This window comes from Procambarus clarkii, chromosome 4 (assembly GCF_040958095.1).
Source record: "Procambarus clarkii isolate CNS0578487 chromosome 4, FALCON_Pclarkii_2.0, whole genome shotgun sequence".
NCBI lineage: Eukaryota > Metazoa > Arthropoda > Malacostraca > Decapoda > Cambaridae > Procambarus > Procambarus clarkii.
In genome coordinates this window covers 30175186-30197813 of record NC_091153.1, presented here as the reverse complement: position 1 = coordinate 30197813, position 22628 = coordinate 30175186, and the positions used below count along the sequence as shown (strand labels likewise).

Genomic DNA, 22628 nt, shown 5'->3' with positions numbered 1-22628 from the left:
GGTTGCAATAGGTGAAAACTTGGCTAAAATGGGCTGTGACTGTGCTATGTCACAAAACATTTTTGGGTATATTTGTGGAAATTTTCTTAAATTAGGTTACATTTAGATGGGATAGTACAAATTTCACCAACTTTAATCAAATCTTGCTTTGGATATGCTAGGCCAGGTTAGGTGAGGTTGTTTAGGGTAGGATATCTTAGAGGGGGTAATGAACTAACATATTCAAATATTTTTGTAAATTTACCTATTTTAGGGCTTCTTGAGGTTATCTTGAGATGATTTAAGGGCTTTTAGTGTCCCCGCGGCCCGGTCCTCGACCAGGCCTCCACCCCCAGGAAGCAGCCCGTGACAGCTGACTAACTTCCAGGTACCTATTCACTGCTAGGTAACAAGGGCATTCAGGGTGAAAGAAACTTTGCCCATTTGTTTCTGCCTCGTGCTGGAATCGAACCCGCGCCACAGAATTACGAGTCCTGCGCGCTATCCACCAGGCTACGAGGCCCCCCTATAGGGCTCTTGCTATAGCTAATTTATGTATTGACAGAGGTGACATAGGCTTGTATGTGAGGATATGGGATGCTCATATTGAGTTAGTTTAGCTTTTTTCCAGCTTGAATTTGGTTAAATTTCAATATTATAAGTATAATTTTTGATTGATTTAGATGAATTTAGTTTTTAATTTTTTGCATTTTTGATAGGATATAGTAAATTTGCTTCAAATTATCATTGAATTTACTAACTTCACCTAACCTCGCCTGTCCCTAACCTCCCTAAGGCTAGAACTAATAAGTCTGTTTGAGGGTTTGTCTAAATAAATATGGGTGACATGATTGAAGAGGTTGTAACTAGGGGGGTATTAATAAGACATTAACAACAATGGACATATGCTAGATCAATAGTTTAGCGCTAATAATGTTGAAACATTTATGGTAAGTGTGTTTTTATATTGAGCTCATAGGACGTCAGACTTGCCATTCATTCATGTGAAAGTCTGACTTTTGGGGGGTTGGTTAAACTCGGCATATTATAAATGATGACCAAAACATACCTAGAAAAAATGTAATGCAAATTGTGTAGTGTTTTATTTAGTTGGTTGTGATTGTAACTGTGCAAATAGCACAATTATTATACTTGTGCAAGTTGTGTATTAATTGTGCAGATTCTGTATTTTGCATATTTTTTACTGTTTTTTTTACTGTTTTCATACAAATGACTGATAGTAGGTTTTCATTTTTATTAGCCCTATGCTAAATAAATGATCCTTGAAGAAAGATTGTCAAAGCTTAAATTACATTCTCTAGAAAGGCGAAAAAGAAGTAGGGGCGACATGATAGAGGTGAATGGAACATGACAAAGGGGGATATTAATAGCCTATTAAAAGCATCAACACGAGACATAACACGAAACAGTGGGTATCAGTTGGATAAGTTTTTAGATTTAGAAAAAAATGACCTGGGTAAATACTGGTTGGGTAACAGGGGTGAACGCTGCAATACATGATAGTTCATACTCTGTGTTGCTTTCCCCTTGCTACGTGCAAATGGTTGATGGTGGGTTTCATTCATTCTTATGACCAATAAACGATCCGTGGCCGGGCACTGAATATAATGCTTCCAGATAAGTAAGGGGGATAAATAGGGCCTTCTGAATATTAATGGAGTTACATAGTTGATGTGTATAAATGGAGAAGAAAGGGGGATATTAATTGGGAATAGACCTACTGTAGTTCATCTAATGACGTCAGTTGATGTTCTAGTTAACATAGATTGGAAGTAAATAGGAGATTTAAAATAGACTAGGAATGACGTTATTGTACATTCGGTTTCAGGGTCACTGGGGGGTAACGAAAGCACATGAGGCCATAGCGAAGCCGTTTAATCCCACTGGGGTAATGAAAACGCATGAGGCCATAACGATGTCGTTTAATACCACTAGCGTAACGAAAAAAACATGAGGCTGCAGTCAACCGGGGCAACGAAAAACAATTGAGGCCATCTCGCTGCAATTAAGGAGCTGAATGCTAAGCTTGCAATTAGGATAGCCAGAGATCCCCATTACAATGATATTGCTAAGAAAAAACTGATCTCTGTGCTACTTTCCGGGGGAAACAGGAGAAGCAAAAAATGGCATCACAGATCAGTCTGCTATCTCGAAGAGCTTCACCTGCTTTAGCAAGCCCGTGAGCTCCTGCCTGTAGAAAGGTTACCTCCCTGGAAGGATAACTCATGCAAGATTATCATCAATGAAATGGCAATGAAAAAATCCAACATGATAGCACAAGAAATGAGGCACAAGTATCTCGAGGAAATTTATAAAGAAGCCGGAGATGAACTAGATCAAATCTACACTGACGGGTCATCTAATCCTGTCAATGGAAGGGCTGGTGTAGCATACACGGTAATCAAGGATAATACTTTCCAACGCAGAAATGAAGAAAAAGCGCGTATTGAGAACTATGCCTCTTCAACGCAAGCAGAGCTAACTACGATTGTTATGGCGTTAAGGTTTCTTGAACGGAACACTAATGGTGCAGTGATTTGCACCGATTCAAAAGTAGCACTGCAAAGCCTAAGTAAAAATCGGGCAGAAAATCTTGCAATAGTCGCTGAAATTAAGAGAGCTGTGAGAGTACTTACCAATCAGGGAAGAGTCATCAAGTTTCTGTGGATTCTCTCCCATGTTGGAATATGTGGGAATGAACGAGCAGATGTGCTGGCTGCTGAAGAGGCTGAAGGAGACCATACTGAATACTTCATACCCAAGAGTCTACTACAAATTAGAGGTATTGTCAGGCAACATCACCGTGACAAGGTAACTGAGGAAAGGAGGATAGAAGCACAAACCAGTGAACCTGTACGATGGTACAACATGGTTGAAGCTGGCAATCCTAGTCATTATGGCCGAAGAGGAGGAGGACGAGGGAGAGAATCAGTAATAGCGAGAATCCGTCTTGGATACAAATATCCATGTAGATATGGAATGGAAACAACAGTTGATCAGCGAAGTTGTAGAATCTGTGGAGAGAGTGATGGACACCGCCTTGAAAACTATCTACGTGAATGTGAACACCTGAGAGAAATCAGAACTATGTGTAGAATAATAAACCAAACATTGTTTGAGTTAAGAAAACACTGTTTGTCAAATATTGATACTGTTCTTAAAAGATTCCCCCATTTTGCGCCCGCAAGATAACGTAAACTTTTAAGGGTTGATAGATGTTAATCTTCTTGTTTGAGGAGCTGTTCACTTGAGACAGTTAAGCAAGTCCCAGCTGTGTCTGAGTACAAGTGACAGGATGAACAACCCAGCGGGTTTTCTTCCTATTGGGGAGTGTTGTACATGCTGCTATGGCGGTATGTTCACTCACAAGATGAGTGGGGCTGCCCAATAAACTCGCCCCTCGGGGCAAAATTTAAAAATTAAAATTTTAAATCTCGCTGCAGCTCAAAAAAACAAAATTGCAGCGAGTAGGCCTACTTTCCACTACTCACACTGTCAGTACCACCGCCACCAGCTCCCCCCCATGTCAGTACCACCGTCACCAGCCCCTCACACTGCAAGTACCACCGTCATCAGCGCCCTACACTGTCGGTACCACCGTCACCAGCCCCCACACTGCCAGTACCACCGTCACCAGCCACCACACTGTCAGTACCACCATCACCAGCCCTCACACTGTCAGTACTACCATCACCAATCCCACACTGTCAGTACCACCGTCACCAGCCCCCATACTGCCAGTACCACCGTCACCAGCCCCCAATACTGTCGGTACCACCGTCACCAGCCCCCACACTGCCAGTACCATCGTCACCTGCCCCCACACTGTCAGTACCACCGTCACCAGCCACCACACTGCCAGTACCACTATCACCAGCCCCACACTGTCAGTACCACCGTCACTAGCACCCCGCACTGCCAGTACCACGTCACCAGCACCCCACACTGCCAGTATCACCGTCACCAGCCCCCACACTGCCAGTACCAGCGTCACCAGCACCCACACGGCCAGTACCAGCGTCACCAGCCCCCACACTGCCAGTACCAGCGTCACCAGCCCCCACACTGCCAGTACCAGCGTCACCAGCCCCAACACTGCCAGTACCACCGTCACCAGCCCCCACACTGCCAGTACCATCGTCACCAGCACCCACACGGCCAGTACCAGCGTCACCAGCCCCCACACTGCCAGTACCACCGTCACCAGCACCCACACGGCCAGTACCAGCGTCACCAGCCCCCACACTGCCAGTACCACCGTCACCAGCCCCCACACTGCCAGTACCAGCGTCACCAGCCCTAACACTGCCAGTACCACCGTCACCAGCCCCCACACTGCCAGTACCAGCGTTACCAGCCCCAACACTGCCAGTACCACCGTCACCAGCCCGAACACTGCCAGTACCACCGTCACCAGCCCCAACACTGCCAGTACCACCGTCACCAGCCCCCACATTGCCACAATCTCCTTTACAAGTCTCAACCATCATATCTTTTGCAATTCTTTCATGCTGGAGTTAGTGTGAGTCCCAGAAGGGAAGGGAATTATGAGGAAAAGCGCCAAGCCATATTTACTATATAAATCACTTGAAATGGATCAGGATAAGAATTTGGCATGAGACGGATGGAAAGTATGGTCACCAACCACTTTGACTGTCGGGGATTTAATGCAGACCTACTTGAAGTGAGACCGTCGCTTTACCGTCCAGCCGAAGTGGTTGGGCCACAAGATAACCAAGGGGGAATGTACAAGTTGGAATATATGAGAAAATATTAAATCATCGAATCAAACCATTTGTTGATACAGCGTTCAGCCAATCAATAGCCGAGATTTGTCGGCGCTTTGCTATAAAAACCAGCGACACTGCCTCGCGAGTCACACTTCTCCGTGAATCCTCGTCGAGACAGCACATCCTTACAGCAGTTCATCTTGCCTAGAGTAAGCCAACTTCTTCCATTTTATAACACATGTTAATATTTCACTAAGTGCGGATTAAAATTGCTCATGAACCTGGGGCGCCCCTGAAGGGACGACATGAGATGGGAAGATCACTACTGCACCATTGAAGGTGTCGAGGCTGTGATTAGATTAATCATCAGCGTTTACACTCCTTGTTTAGTGAAGACCGTGTGTAGTGAGCCTTCTGTAGTACACATGTAGTAATGGTCCTGTAGGTCGAAAGTCTTTGAAGAGAATGTTATTTGTTTCTAATAGTGAGATCATCACAAGTATTTGATACAGGGAAAGTCTTTTCTAGTCGTGTGTAGTGAGGGTCGTGTGTAGTGAGGGTCGTGTGTAGTGAGGGTCGTGTGTAGTGAGGGTCGTGTGTAGTGAGGGTCGTGTGTAGTGAGGGTCGTGTGTAGTGAGGGTCATGTGTAGTGAGGGTCATGTGTAGTGAGGGTCGTGTGTAGTGAGGGTCGTGTGTAGTGAGGGTCGTGTGTAGTGAGGGTCGTGTGTAGTGAGGGTCGTGTGTAATGAGGGTCGTGTGTAATGAGGGTCGTGTGTAGTGAAGGTCGTATGTAGTGAAGGTCGTATGTAGTGAGGGTCGTGTGTAGTGAGGGTCGTGTGTAATGAGGGTCGTGTGTAATGAGGGTCGTGTGTAGTGAAGGTCGTATGTAGTGAGGGTCGTGTGTAATGAGGGTCATGTGTAGTGAGGGTCATGTGTAGTGAGGGTCGTGTGTAGTGAGGGTCGTGTGTAGTGAGGGTCGTGTGTAGTGAGGGTCGTGTGTAGTGAGGGTCGTGTGTAGTGAGGGTCGTGTGTAGTGAGGGTCGTGTGTAGTGAGGGTCATGTGTAGTGAGGGTCGTGTGTAGTGAGGGTCGTGTGTAGTGAGGGTCGTGTGTAATGAGGGTCGTGTGTAATGAGGGTCGTGTGTAGTGAAGGTCGTATGTAGTGAAGGTCGTATGTAGTGAGGGTCGTGTGTAGTGAGGGTCGTGTGTAATGAGGGTCGTGTGTAATGAGGGTCGTGTGTAGTGAAGGTCGTATGTAGTGAAGGTCGTATGTAGTGAGGGTCGTGTGTAGTGAGGGTCATGTGTAGTGAGGGTCGTGTGTAGTGAGGGTCATGTGTAGTGAGGGTCGTGTGTAGTGAGGGTCGTGTGTAGTGAGGGTCGTGTGTAGTGAGGGTCGTGTGTAGTGAGGGTCGTGTGTAGTGAGGGTCATGTGTAGTGAGGGTCGTGTGTAGTGAAGGTCGTATGTAGTGAGGGTCGTGAGTAGTGAGGGTCGTGTGTAATGAGGGTCGTGTGTAATGAGGGTCGTGTGTAGTGAAGGTCGTATGTAGTGAAGGTCGTATGTAGTGAGGGTCGTGTGTAGTGAGGGTCGTGTGTAATGAGGGTCGTGTGTAATGAGGGTCGTATGTAGTGAGGGTCGTGTGTAATGAGGGTCGTATGTAGTGAGTGTGGTGTGTAGCTTGCGGGGGTTGAGTTCTGGCTCATAGATCCCGCCTCTCAACCGTCAATCAACAGGTATACAAGTTCTAGAGCCTATTGGGCTCTATCATATCTACACTTGAAACTGTATGGAGTCAACCTCTACCACATCACTGCCTAATGCATTCCATTTGTCAACCACTCTGACACTAAAAAAGTTCTTTCTAATATCTCAGTGGCTCATTTGGGCACTCAGTTTCCACCTGTGTCCCCTGGTGAGTGTGCCCCTTGTGTTAAATAGCCTGTCTTTATCTACCCTATGAATTCCCTTGAGAATCTTGAATGTGGTGATCATGTCCCCCTTAACTCTTCTGTCTTCCAGGAAAGTGAGGTTTAATTCATGTAGTCTCTCCTCGTAGCTCATACCTCTGATCTCGGGTACTAGTCTGGTGGCAAACCTTTGAACCTTTACCAGTTTAGTCTTATCCTTGACTAGATATGGACTCCATGCTGGGGCTACATACTCCAGGATTGGCCTGACATATATGGTATACAAAGTTCTGAACGATTCCTTACACATGTTTCTGAATTCCGTTCTTATGTTGGCCAGCCTGGCATATGCCGCTGATGTTATCCTCTTGATATAGGCAGCAGGGGACAGGTCTGGCGTGATGTCAACCCCCAAGTCTTTTTCTCTCTCTCATTCTTGAAGAATTTCATCTCCCAGATGATACCTAGTATCTCTCCTCCTGCTCCCTACACCTATCTTCATTTTATTGCATTTGCTTGGGTTAAACTCTATCAACCATTTGTTCGACCATTCCTTCAGCTTGTCTAGGTCTTGTTGAAGCCTCAAGCAGTCCTCCTCTGTCTTAATTCTTCTCATAATTTTGGCATCGTCAGGAAACATCGAGAGAAATGAATCTATACCCCCTGGGAGACCATTTACACATATAAGAAACAAGATAGGACCGAGTACAGAGCCCTGTGGGACTCCACTGGTGACTTCACACCAATCCGGGGTCTCACCCCTCACCGTAACTCTCTGCTTTCTATTACTTAGGTACTCCCTTATCCACTGGAGCACCTTACCAGCTACACCTGCCTGTCTCTCCAGCTTATGTACCAGCCTCTTATGCGGCACTGTGTCAAAGGCTTTCCGACATTCCAAGAAAATGCAGTCCGCCTAGCCTTCTCTTTCTTGCTTAATCTTTGTCACCTGGTCGTAGAATTCTATTAAGCCAGTCAGGCAAGGTTTACCCTCCCTGAACCTTTGTTTGCGATTTGTCACGAAGTCTCTTCTCTCCAGATGTGTTACTAGGTTTTTTCTCACAATCTTCTCCATCACCTTGCATGGTATACAAGTTAAGGACACTGGCCTGTAGTTCAGTGCCTCTTGTCTGTCACCCTTTTTGTATATTGGTACTACATTAGCAGTCTTCCATATTTCTGGTAGGTTTCCCGTTTCCAGTGACCTACTATACACTATGGAGAGTGGCAAGCAAAGTGCTCCTGCACACTCTTTCAATACCCATGGTGAGATTCCGTCCGGCCCAACAGCTTTTCTCACATCCAGCTCCAATAGGCGCATCTTGACCTCATCTCTTGTAATTTCGAACCTTTCCAAGGTCACCTGGTTTGCTGCCACATCTCCTAGCGCCGTTACATCTCCCTGTTCTATTGTAAAGACCTCCTGGAACCTTTTGTTGAGTTCTTCACACACCTCTTTGTCATTCTCTGTGTACCTTTCCTCGCCCACCCTAAGGTTTGTAGTAGCTTTGGTTCGGCCTTGGCTTTATTAGCTATATCATTTTCATACCTTTTCTCAGCTGCTCTTCTCACACTAACATACTCGTTCCTGGTTCTCTGGTATCTCTCTCTACTTTCTGGTGTTCTGTTATTACGGAAGTTCCTCCATGCCCTTTTGTTCAGCTCCTTTGTTTTCATACAATTCCTATTAAACCACGGATTTTTCCTTTGCTTCTTTGTTTTTTCCTGTCGGACTGTTACAAACCTGCTTACAGCCTCCTGACATTTTTGGGTGACATAGTCCATCATGTCTTGTACGGACTTGGTTTCGAGTTCTGTGTCCCAATGTATATCCCATAGGAATTTATTCATCTCCTCATAGTTTCCCTTTCGGTACGCCAACCCTTTGTTTCCCAGTTCTTTGTTGGAGTGATAATTCCTAGCTCAACCAGGTACTCAAAGCTCAATACAATATGATCACTCATTCCCAAGGGGGCTTCCAACTTAACTTCCCTTATATCCGACTCATTTAGGGTAAATATCAGATCAAGCAAGGCTGGTTCATCCCCTCCTCTCATTCTTTCAGTCCCTTGACGTGTTGACTTTAAAAGTTTCTTGTTGCCACATCCAGCAACTTAGCTCTCCATGTGTCTGGGCCTCCATGTGGGTCTCTGTTCCCCCAATCTATCTTCCCATGGTTGAAGTTTCCCATGATTAGTAGTCTGGATCCGTTCCTGCTAGCCACAGAAGCTGCTTTCTCCATTATATTGATGGTGGCCAAGTTGTTTCTATCATATTCCTGTCTGGGTCTTCTGTCATTCGATGGGGAGTTATATATGACTACTACTATAATTTTCTGTCTTCTAGTTGCTATGGTGCCTGATATGTAGTCATTGAAACCTTCACTGTTCTGAATTACCATCTCTTTGAGACTCCAGCCTTCTCTTACTAGCAAAGCTACACCACCTCCTCTTCTCCCTTCTCTCTCTTTCCTCACTACATAGTAGCCCTGTGGAAACACTGCGTTTGTTATAGTTTTCGTTAGTTTTGTTTCTGTGAGTTCTATTATGTCTGGGTTTTCTTCTAGTGCCCATTCTCCGAGTTCACTTGTTTTATTTGTAATCCCATCTATGTTAGTGTACATTGCCTTGAAGCTCACTTCTGATCATTTTCTTGTCACTTTCTTGGCAAGCATTCTGCTTGTGTGGGAAGCTGTTCCGTGGGTGAGAAGATCTGTGAGGTGGTTTGCAGGGTCTCAGAGGATTTTGGGGTGGGGGGTGGGGGTTTAAGGGAAGGGGGAACAGGTAGGGTGTGGGTTAAGGAGATAGGGGGGACATGGAGGATACTGGGTGAGGGGGGAGGTGGAATAGGTAGGGTATGGGATGAAGGGGGAGGGGAAACAGGGGGGGAAAGGTGGGAGGGGGGACATGACGGGAATGGGGAAGGGGTGACAGGGTCAGAATGGGGTGGTTTTGGGTGGGGGCAGGTAGGGTGAGGGGAAGGGAGGGTTTCTATGCAGAGGGGGGTGGTGGTGTTGCCCTCCCCTCTGGTGTGGCTGGGATGCTCGTCTTGGGTTCCCCTCTTGTCTCTGGGACTGTTATGATGGAGGCTGTGATTTCCTGGTTTGCTCCTCTCTCCCTACGCTTCCTCCTTGCCTCTGCTGCCCTGGCTCTCACCTCCTTCGTCCTGTCCCTCTGCAGGAATACTTTTTTGTATCCCTCCACATGCTGCAGACAACTCTTTCTTTCGAGAATATCCTCCTTCGTGGTTTCGTTTGTAAACACCACCTTCACAAATCGGTTTCTGTCCTTGTTGTACCAGCCCAACCTGAAAACCTTCTCAATGTTTTGTTCAGCCCCTTCCATCTGTAACCCCTTCAGTAGCCCAGGTATTGCCTCTCTATCCTTGCTATTCCATTCTTGCCTGTTGGATCCTTCCTGTTCTTTGATGCCTACAACTACCACTGATCTTTTTCTCTCCAGCAGCTGAGTGTGGCACCTTGCTGCTTCCTGTGAAGTAGCAGCTTGATTGGCTACTTCCCTCACTGTGGCCATTGCTTCTGAGCTCTTTTTCAGTATGTCCGCAAATGTTTCAGGTACAGAGGCATTTCCTTCCAATGTAACATTCTCACCTTCCCTTTGTGTAGTGAGGGTCGTGTGTAGTGAGGGTCGTGTGAAGTGAGGGTCGTGTTTAGTGAGGGTCGTGTGTAGTGAAGGTCGTGTGCAGTGAGGGTCGTGTGTAGTGAGGGTCGTGTGTAGTGATGGTCGTGTGTAGTGAAGGTCGTGTTTAGTGAGGGTCGGGTGTAGTGAGGGTCGTGTTTAGTGAGGGTCGGGTGTAGTGAGGGTCGTGTGTAGTGATAACAGCGTGTACAGAGGGTACACGCTGTCACTTTACACTTTCAAGTGTAAAGTGACGATATCAGAGTTTACCTCACCAAATATGTTTTAATCCCTGTATGGATGATACAGTTCAATGTGGTTCAATGCATTTAACATCTTGTATTGAAAAAAATTTTAAATACCGATATTTACTACTTATAGTATTGCAGTATATTTTGTATAGACAATGAATAAACACTTAGTACACTTAGTATACTAGGACATTTAGTAACCCACACCTTGTTCATGACAACTTTTTACAATTACAATTACTCTATGTGTAGTTCTGGAATACATGATGTTACGATGACCAAACCACACATCAGAAGATGGAGAAATGACTTTGTTTCGGTCGTTTCTCCATCGGCCATTAACTAAATAACAGACTTAAGGAACACAAGAGAAGTGTTAAGTCTGCAGACACAAACACTGCTCTCTTCTGCCATGTTAGGGACACTAATCTTCCTTTAGATTGTTCTTCTAAAATAATTGTTCCTGCCTCTACACTTCACAGACGCCATCTTGTAGAATCGGCTCTAATACACAACATACCCATGATCCTAAGTTCTGGTTTTGATGCTGTTGACTCTTTCCTTTCACAGTGCATATTTAAATGCTCTAACTTTTCTAACTAACGTGACTTGACTTAAGGATACCCCCATTTCCTTACCTCCTTTTCTTTTTCATTCAATCCCCAATTATTTTTACCTCTTCCCATTCTTCCTTCTTCCCATTATTATTCCTCCCGTTCGTACCATTCTTCCCATCTTGCCTTTCGCATGACCCTTCTTCTAGAAATTAACTTCTTATCTTACCTATGCCTCATTTCACTCTCTTTTCTTCATTCGCTCGCTCGTTCCTCTCTTCCACACAAACACACACACACGACATGGTGATGGTCCAGGACGGATTGAAATGTCGTTGTTTTTCCATCATCTAATGTGAGTTTCGGTCTTCATATCTTCAGCAACGTTATTGTGACTCTTCGTACATGATGTTAAAATGAGAAATAAAAGAAACTATTATTACTCAAATCTATTCACTAGGAGTAAATATGATAAACCACTCAATTAATCTACTTCATACTTACTTCTGTAAAGCTCGGCTTTTGGTCACCGGTCTCACGTGATTGGACAGTGTTTCTTAATTTCGACCCCCTTAATCCAAGCTCCTATTCTGTCCTCATATCCTTTCCAAGTATCATTTAGTTGTACTGGATTAACGATTTATTGTGATAATTATCTTACGTTCTGTATTATTCTACTAATTGCATTAGAATATTTTATTATGCTCTTATGATTCCCACGTCATCATGACGGAATGTTCTCTCCTAGTCTGGACATCAACATCATTCCCAACTTGATCTTTTATGCCACTGAATGTTCGGGAATAATTATCATTAATTATTTGGATAACTCACCCGATATTCTCGTTAATTCTTTGGATAACTCACACGATATTCTCGTTAATTCTTTGGATAACTCACAGGATATTCTCGTTAATTCTTTGGATAACTCACACGATATTCTCGTTAATTCTTTGGATAACTCACAGGATATTCTCGTTAATTCTTTGGATAACTCACACGATATTCTCGTTAATTCTTTGGATAACTCACACGATATTCTCGTTAATTCTTTGGATAACTCACACGATATTCTCGTTAATTCTTTAGATAACTCACACGATATTCTCGGTAATTCTTTGGATAACTCACACGATATTCTCTTTAATTCTTTGGATAACTCACACGATATTCTCTTTAATTCTTTGGAAAACTCACACGAAATCCTTTTAAGTACAGTAGTCTGTTGGCTCTATATTTCTTTAAAATGCTCTATCGTGACCATCATATTCTGGAAACTTTACCGTACAAGGATCCTTAGCAAAGAGTATTTCCGTCCAAACGTTTGACACATCTCAATCATTGTCTGTCCAATAAACTTCAAAAAACAGTAATTTCTAGTAAATATACCCTGCTTTTAGGTGTACATACACTGTGAGTATTGGAATTATTGTCAGGGTTGGTCGGCAGAGCCGGACAGCATACTGTCCGAGCCGGCATCGGAGCCGGTCGGCCGAGCGGACAGTACGCTGGAATTGTGATCCTGTGGTCCCGGGCTCGATCCCGGGCGACGGCGAGAAACAATAGGCAGAGTTTCTTTCACCCTATGCCCCTCTTATCTAACAATAAAATAGGTACCTGGGTGTTAGTCAGTTGTCACAGGCTGCTTCCTGGGGGTGGAGGCCTGGTTGAGGACCGAGCCGCGGGGACACTAAAGCCCCGAAATCATCTCAAGATAACCTCAAGAAGAAGAAGGGGAACACCGCACTTGCTGGCTGGTCGGTAAACTACTATTGTGGGTTTAAGGCCTATCAACCTCCAGGTGTATACATATCCTGACTCACCATGTGATACACAGTATCTTGTTTGTTAAATAGAATTTTAATTCATTTTCCCCTGTGCTTGACTATTATATTAAATTTTCGTAAAATATCCCAGAATGGTTTACCAAGAAACTAATATACAACATATCTGATATTGTTTATATTTAACTACAACGGTTGAGCAATCAGATATATATTAATTTGTTAACTAATGTAACTAAAACATGTAAAAACCTTCCAAATTTAAAAAAAAAAAATATTTAGAGAAATTTACTCACTCTTCAACTGTTATACTACTATTTTACTGTTATACTACTCTTCTATTGTTATACTACTGTTATACTACTTCTATAACTTCTACTGTTATACTACTCTTCTATTGTTTACTACTATTCTACTGTTATACTACTATTCTACTGTCATACTACTCTTCTATCGTCATTCTACTCCTCTACTGTTATTCTACTCTTCTACTGTTATTCTACTCTTCTACTGTTATTCTACTCTTCTACCGTTATTCTACTCTTCTACTGTTATTTTACTCCTCTACTATTATTCTTCTCTTCTACTGTCATACTACTCTTCTACAGCTATATTAGTCTTCTACTGATATAATACTCTTCTACTTTTATACTACCCTTCTACTGTTACACTATTGTTATACTATTCCTCTACTGGTAAACTAATCTTCTATTCAAACAAAATATTCTTTTACCAATCTAGTTGTTTTGTTCTCGAGAGAGAAGGCAACAATTAATCGTTATTTATCCATGGATAAGTATTGCACAAATATGTACACAATTAGTCCTTCGAATACATATGTTATGTCTTTGACTGCTTATTTAGACCTAGGACAAGTCATGTTAGAATTATAATCTATCTGTTTCACTGTTAGATCCATACTAGCTAATCAGTGGGCACAGTTTTTAAGAGTAACGCTAATTCAAAGTTGAAATAACGTTACTCAGGGATATTTTGCCCATTTGGTATAGGTTCAATTATATTTGCAGGAGAGTCGTCCTCATATTGAGTCATGACCTATATTGTGCATCAATGTATAAAAAAATATTTCGGAACTCGAAGCTGGCCATTTTTTGTTATCACATATTACTGTTCATCTTGGCCTAAGGTTTGTTCTAACTCCCTTAAGAAGCTCAGTAATATATTTTTTGTTTTTCAAAATTACGTCTTCTATAAGCCATTCGAATTTCACATTCATACTATACAATAAGAATGAATTAATCGAACCTGTTTTTGATATTCTGATTTGCAATTTTACTAGTAAAGTGGATTACACATTACATGAAAAAAATTCCTATTTAGGTTCCGTCTATGTGAACACTTTACTAATTCCTGTTCCCATGTAAACTTCTCCAACTTCACACTACAAGGTTGTGTATTAATTTATCAAGAGGCCAGGTGTCTTCACTGTGAAGGTATCTCCCAAGATTTTCATATTTATATTATTTGACAAGAGCGCCATCGTGAAACTTCCTCGCACAATAAAATGTTCAGCAAGTTCTCATTACATATGGCATATTTCAACTCCTGTTATTGACGAGGTTACATTTTAATTCGTGTTTCAAGTACAACCTTTCAAGTTCCCTTTCACAGTATGAAACAGTTCCCAGTTCCCTTTCTCAAATGTTTTAAACTTTCTTCGAACGTGACCTAACATAAGCCTACCCTTCCTTGTCTCTTTCTTTTTCTTTCTATTTTTTCTCTCACGTTTTCATTCTTACTTCTATTATTACACCCTTTATTACACCTTACCTTCCGTACCTTTTTACCTAGCTCTTACCTTCATCTAAGATTTCCATCTCCTCACCTCTCTCTTGCCTTACTTAATGCCCTTGCCTCCCTCGTCTCATCACAATCGACTTGATAATGGTTCCAGGACGGACCGAAAGGTCGTCGTCTCTTCAATTGTGTGTGGTTTGGTCAACCTTAGTTATCAACTTTATTTCTGTAAATGAGCCAGATATCAATATCTGGCTCACATCTTGGGATTCACCGAAGCAGCCTTCCGTGCACCCAATGCATCATTTGTGTACGCTTTCGACCCTAACGCTAAAATTTGGGTGGGTTAAAGAAGGGAAAAACACTGCAATATTGACGCTCTCGAAGACCAATGACCATCCTCCTTGATAGGTTCATCTTTATCTACACCAAACAAGTGAAGACAGTAAACAATATTCTCGCCTGCTGATTATATATGGATCCTGACTATACGCATATCCTACTAACTATACACGGGTGTTGCTAAAGATAAACAAGTCCTGCTGATTATACACGGGTTATACTAAAGATACCCAGGTCCTACTAACTATGCACGTGTTCAGTTGACTATACACAGGTTCTACTGATTATACACTGATCCTACTGACTATACATAAATCGTGCTGGCAATCCATGGGTCCTGGTGGCTATACACGGGTTCTGCTGACAATATACAGATCCTGTTAACTATGTACGGAGCCTGCTGACTATACTCGGGTCCTGGTGACAGTATATGTGTATATACTATCCACGGATTGTGCTTACTATACACAGTTTTTCCTGACTATCGTAGCTCACGTTCTCAATTCTTAGGCAGCCAGGCCCCAGAAGCGTGGCGTGGGCGCAACAAGACATGCGAATATAGATATTTTGGTTCATATTTTGGGTGGGACGGTAGAGCGACGGTCTCGCTTCATGCAGGTCTGCGTTCAATTTCCGACCGACCAAGTTGGTTGGACACTATTCCTCCCTCCCTCCCTCCCTTCCCATCCCATATCTTTTCCTGATCTTTTCCGAGTGCTTTATAGTAGTAACGGCTTGGCGTTTTCACATGATAAGGCCCTTCCCTTCCTTATAATTAAACAAAAGATAATATAAGAGGAAATTAAATGATTTTACACACACAGACTGATGCAGCCGCAACAATGATGTCAGACTTATTATATACGGGCTATATATTTGGTTGTTTTAAGAGCTATGCGTGGGGCGGTAGTTTCACTAGTGTGTCTGATCCTTCAATTAGACCTGACCAGCTTCATTTATAAAAATAATGACTCATTTGAATGTACATTTGATATTAAATGTAAAAATACTGTTAATATCACCTTTAGAATAATTTTCAATCAAAAGTTTCAGCAATGAAATTCCTGAGTTTCAAAGTTCATTTTCTACATTGATCCAGCAACTATCCGATCTCTTTCAATATTTTTAGTTCAGCTATTAAGTCGAAAAAATTTTGCCTTCAGAGAGAGTTGCTTTGTAATTGATTAAAAATTAATCAATTGCATCTCAAAATTACCCAATATACTCCTCAACAATATTTTCAAATTAAGTTTGTCTAATCTTACGGCTCCTGCACACTTTTCGAATTTGGCAATGTCATCAACTGTCATGAATTTAGTAACTTATAAATAAAATTGATCAGTGGGTTAAATCACTGATGACGGAAAATTTTATATAATGCCTAAGATTATCTGTTTTCTTATGAATTTCAAGATCTGGCACATGTTTTCTAGGTAAGAAAATTATGTAAAATGCTATTGTTAACATCACCTTTAAAAATAGTCATTTTCATATCAGCGGGTTTTATGTTATCCAATATAATATCAAGAGTTTTGATATATCCCTATAATTTGGTATTTTTGTAATTTAAATTTAAGGAGAAATCTGTGAAAAAATTCTATCGACTAATCCACACAATGTCAGATAATTCTTGACAATAATATTTCTCTTCACTCATCTAAACAAAAAAACACGGATTTCATCCAAACACAACGATCAATTGTTGAAGGACAGATTTGCTACTAGGCCGATAAATATATGTTATATTGTTATATAGTCGTTTTTTATAAGCACCTAGCCAGTCCTCCTAAACTGAGAGTACTTACAGTAACTATTGGTTCGAAAGTTCCAATATGTAGAGATTGACCACCGGAAAGTTGACTTTCGTATTATTAATATCGGACAAAACAGATAAGTGTTATATCCGCAAGATAAATATAGGATCTAACTAAACCTAACCTAAACTCTCCTGTTAATCTTAGGCATAATACACGATATCGTAAGCCCAATATAGAACATAAACGTACTATATTATGCCAAGGACTATTTAAGTTTGGTTTTCACCTTTGTGTTTTTCCACACTCGACATAATTAATAGAACAAAAACTGGTTTACTGGAGGCCCATCACCACATATTGATACGTTCAACCCAATATTTATTATAAGTACTATAATTTCAGGAGGATGGGTTCAGCACCCAGAGATATATAATAATCTCAGTTACAATTTTCATCTTTTCCTCAAGTACCTTTAGACCAGTTTTTGCACACAAGGCCTCCTTGTGTACGATACAATGAAGGCCTACAGTAGCTGTCCAATAGACGTTTGCCAACACATTTACATATTCTGCTTCTTTACCAATCATGCTGGGTGCACATTAAGTTATCACAAAAGCTGTTTTTGAAAGGTCAGCCTGTCGATTAGACAATTTGTTGAAATTTCATATTGCAGCCCCTGTGAAGTCAGTAAACCATAGGGTTATTCAGGTAACCACACATGTCAACAAGTTCTTCACATAATTCACCACCCGTACATTAGAGTAATAATGGCAAGCCTGGCTGATTGAACGTCAGTGCTCTCATTAAGACAAATGGAAAGAGTTTTTACATGAACCAATATCTTAGCTGTTATCTTGTTAGCTGTTAAGCTGTTTGTTTCCAACATTAATATACTATATTTTACTGTGTTTCTAGTCATTAGCAAATCTTTAATAAGCCTAGTGTCTACTTATGATGCTAGCTTATCATTTGTTTGTTGCCTGGGACTACTGGTTCCTTTGCTAATTAATAATTTCTAACTAAACAGAGCTATATTCCGTTAACTTTGAGTTCAGTTATAGTCGTACTGCTGAAGTTCATAACTCCATGGGTATGCATATCAGCCCATGTAATACACATTATGTCTTGAAAGTCATCCAAGTTTCTCACAGATGCTTGGTCCTGAACACTCCTTCAAGAAAACGTCACAAGGTCGAAAGTCGCGGGACCAAAGGACGACTCCACATGATTCTTATAACCTCTTTGGTGCAGTCTTGAAGATGAGGCGTCCTTCCTCGTATGTAGTACATCACTTGGAGTATCTTCCTCGGCATAAACACACGTTTTGAAATGTCGTAATTTGCGTTAAACGACATGCATTGGGAATGTCCTCCATGGCCGTTGAAGTGGCCTTTTCACCCAGCTTCTGTGGCAAATTCCCAACGAATACCGTTCGTCGAGCTCAGTTCCTGGGCTCACATGCTGCAGTACATCAGCACAACTGATTGATAATACCGCATCAATATAGAAATATTAGGCCAACAGGTGAGAAGATCTGGGTGGCAGTGCGCTATTCTTACTGGGTCTCCAGTGTTAGTGAGCCAGTGTGCTTGGGCCAGTCGCAGCGCCTTCTTGCAAGACATCTTGAAATTCAGTTGCACTGTTATGGATCCGATCTACGGCGTCTTGAGTGTTACCATGCCAACAACCTGGGCTCCTGGTTCTGAAGATTTCTAACGTCGCCTTCTGTTGGGGGAAATTCGTGTCCTCGTTTCCATGCATTTTCCATTCCCTTATGACAAATGAATCTTCTTAATAACTGCAAAATCGAATTTACTCTCATCTTTCCTATGTACGTGTAGGTTTACTTCGAAGACAATGGTCAAGAGAATGTGAACAGAGCGGGAAACTGTTATAATTCCCGGGTCATAGGCTAGGGTGGAGTCATGATTCTAAATACTGATATCATTATTGGCCTGCGAATCAATTAATAACTTGTTCTCCACCATCACATGTTCTCACGACGATCTAGCTGTTATAACTTGGACATTCATGGATGTCTCAAGTGGGACATCCATGAACGTTTCTTACCACTTGTGATTTACAGAAAATCACCCATGCTTCATTTGACTGAAATGATGATCTTTATATATGTATTTATTTATTATGAGTAGTGATTAAAGAATCAAGGGACGGCATTGAACGTCATGAGCCAGCAAAATTTTCTTGGGTGCCACCCTGAACATGAGTGCCATAGGCTCGCCATCCCTGGTTTTGAGTAATGGTTTTCAAACTCCGAGTTACCGCAGCCTATATATAAGGATCACACGGTTGTTACTGACAGCCTCGGGAAGGCCTACTAATTAATACATATGTTTTGCATGTACATTACATTGTGCTATTACATGTAATATTACATATACTATTACATTGTGAAATAAATGGATAAATGATTTACAATCAAAACTTTAGGCGCTCGACTTAAGACCCATTCCAGGTTCCCAAGGCCTGGCGTACGGCTGTGTGGTGGTGTTGGAAACGAATGGGCTTTCACCACCACCACACAGCTCTACACCATGCCTTGGAAACCTGGAATGCGGGCTTAGGTGGAGCGCCTAAATTCCTTCCCCACTCGCACTTTCTCAACATTGTCTGGAAACACTGAGAGCTTATTTACAAACAAACATATGATGTGAATAATATATTCATGTCAAGTTGGAAAGCGTTCATATCGATCAAGTTCCAATATTCAGTCGCTGTCATCAGTTGTCGAGCCCGGTACCCATCGTTGTGATTTACATTTTGTCTGAAGATAACGTTAATGGAATAAAACAACCAAAAATCTACTTAAATAAATTGATATTTATTAACTATATATTTATTATATTTATTAACTATATATTTATTAACTTATGCAATTAGAACAGTGTATATGAACCCCGTTGGTCTTAAAGCTATGAAAAGAATGAATTTAGGGATCGCCTTAAATAAATAAAAACTTGGCAAGCACTGTTTCGTGTGTTGATCATATCGATGCGGCGCAGAATCTGTCCATAAAACGAGGTAGTGCTGAATTATCGCTCGTTTTTTTTCATGCAGGGGCATCAATGAAGCATCATCGGACAAAAAAAATGACAACCGTGGCAGAGCGGGCCAGGTTTGTGAGAATGTGGATGGGTGGCAAATCTCTCCACGCCATCGCCAGGGAGACAGAAACAGGCGTTACCACCGTCTTCAGGTGGATCCACCGCTGGCAGAGGGATGGCAACGTCAACACTAAACCTCGCACTCTCAGGAAGCATGTGCCAGAGGGGAACACACCTTTTGTTCACAGAAATGAGCCACGGCGAGTTTGGGCTACAAAGCCCAATACCTACACCGGTCGACGTTCTTATGTACCATTACCCACTAACCAGACGTTCGCAGCTGCTCTTGGCGACAAATTATTCCCAAGACAATATTTATACACTTACTATTTGAGAGTGTATGAAACCATTCTTAATATTTAGTCCCTTTGACAACATTTCTGTTAGTTATGTCTAGCAAACTGAAAAAAATATATCAATGACAAAGATTTGCTACACAAACATTTGAACCTTGAAGTGTGAACAATTCAAAACATACTAAGAGGCGTGGAGTGTAATTCCCACAAGAAACATTCACGATGAAGTCTCGCAATGAGTATTTTTTATGGAAGTGATAATGTCAGCTACTTCAGAACATTTCTTAAACGGAGGCGTCGGAATGAGGGAATGAAACAAAGATTCTATGTGGATAAAGTTTACTATAACGCAATGTGAGAATATAATATGAACTTGTTTCATATTATCATATCAGTATGTGTTCTCATGAATATTATAATCTTTGACATAAATGCATTTGTCATATTTTAGGAGTGTTGAGATTCTTACACTCTCTTTTTGAGAAACAAAGGTACAATATGTGCACAGTTTTGTTTATGAAACATTATTAAAGTCGACGAGGGATTTTTCAGGTAATCGATGTCATAATTGGGTAAATCTGGGAGTAACTGCATAAACTGTCTGACTAACTAGGAAAAGAAGGTGTTTAGCCAGAGGTGGGTTGCTCATGGCACATCTTGTTTTCTCACAATTTAAAAATGGCTCAATGTACTTATCGACATACAATATATTGTTCGGTTTTTGAACCAGCAACGTTTGTCTCCGAAAACATCACAACAACTATATAAGTAGGAAGAGGGATTCGCTGTTTGTCTGCCAGGGGAAGCAGTTGCAGCGCCCATGATCCTCAGTTGTCACCTGGTGCCTGGTGTGTGTGGGTCGCTGTTGGTGCACCAGCTGACCGGAGAGGTGGCTGGCGGTATGGCGTTGTCTGGAGCCCCCGATCCGGGAAGTTGACTCTGTGGGGCTGGAGTTTTCTGAGGCTACGGATTGGACAGTCATGGAGGTGGCGCTCCTGGACGTTTTCCAGGTGGACTTTGCGGATCTTTATAGTCTGGAAAAAGTGTCAGATCGCCATGTGGTGGTCAAATTTGCTTCGTCTGCTTCATACCGGCGCTTCGTGGATGGCTTTAATGGCTGTACTCTCCAGCTGCCTGGTTCAGCCGGTTCTGTTACTGTCTCTGACCGGTGTATCCCGCCGATGTATGTCAGTGTCCACGGGGTTCCCTTAGACCTGAGAGTGTGCTATGTGCCTGCTTAGCACGCTTTGGTACAGTCTTCTCTCATCGGGTAAATTGTTTATGCTCTGGGTGTTTGGTAGGTTTGCGTCTCGGTGTTCGGACATTTGCCATGCATATTACCCATGATATTCCATCAAGAGTTTGCTTCTTCGGATTTATCATGCGGGTCTTTTATTCGGACCGGCCGAGTACTTGTTTCCGGTGTGGTGCAGCCGGCCACCTGGTGGCGGGGTGTTGTGCTGTGGAGGTTGAAGGGCCATCCCTCTTTCAGGAGAGTGCCTTTCCCCCCATTGGTGTGCGTGGAGTCGAGCCTGGGGTCCTGGAGACTTCTGATGTGCACTGTGCCGACTTCCCTGCCGGCTGTACCAGCTGATGTGTCTGTTCCTGCTCAGCCTATATTGCCGGTTGGGCTCGTGGACCTGGTGGTGATTGTGCCGGCTGATCCGGGTGTTGTGGAGACGATCGTTGCGGACGTGCATTTGGTTCTTTGTGACTTCCCTGCTGTGGTGAGTGCTTCGGTGGCGGTGGTGCCAGGACCTGTGGCTGGCGGCAGTGATGTTTCGTCTGTCCCATGTGTTGGTGCTCACTTGTCTGATGTCGACGCAGCCGGTAGGGCTCTTGCTGCCAGGGATGTGTTACGTACTTCTGGTGGTCTAGGGGGGGGCCATTCTTCATGGCGGCGCTGGTTTCTCCTCCCCGTCGCAAAAGGGCACCGCAGGAGCGTTCTCGGAGCAGAGGTCATCTCGGTAAGAAGGTGGAGGCTTTGCCTGGGGTGACTTTTTTTGGCGGCCCTCCATTTCCCTATCATAGCAGACGTTTTGGAGCCTGGTGGTGACGTGGTGCGCCGTCAGGACGTGTTATCCCCGCTGGACGAGGAAGCGTCTGCCAGACGGGAGGTGGTCGCTGGTGCAGTGGTGGATTGTGTGGATGTAGTTCCCCCGGTGCGGCTCCGGAAGACACCTGGGGCCTCCGTCCCTGAGGGGCTGTCCTCTATGGGTGGTGCTACATAGCCTTCCCGGCTTGGTGCCTTCTTTGATAATTACTTACTTACTGTCCTCTATGGGGCAGCGGGACAGTGGCCTGTGTATTGCTGCTACCTCTACTGTTGTAGGTTCGTGTGTGTCTCTGGTGGGGGACTGAGGGGCTTTGATTGCTTCTCCCGATGGCGCCCTCTCTAACCTGTAGTAAGGGTTAGAGTAAGGGGATAGATGCCGGAGAGATCCAGGACAGTGCCTTCGCAAGAAGAGGATTTGTTAAGTTCCAAATAT

The 22628-nt window shown here is 42.9% G+C and overlaps 1 protein-coding gene across 1 annotated transcript in view; it reads left to right on the top strand.

Annotated features, from left to right (window-relative positions):
* The first annotated feature begins 4877 nt into the window (after positions 1-4877).
* LOC123750908 (glutamate receptor ionotropic, kainate 2-like) overlaps positions 4878-22628 on the top strand; it is a 285687-nt gene continuing 267936 nt past the window's right edge. The window contains exon 1 of the mRNA XM_045733008.2: positions 4878-4939. The gene's annotated coding sequence lies outside the window, so the exon portion shown is untranslated. The remainder of the gene's footprint in view (positions 4940-22628) is intronic.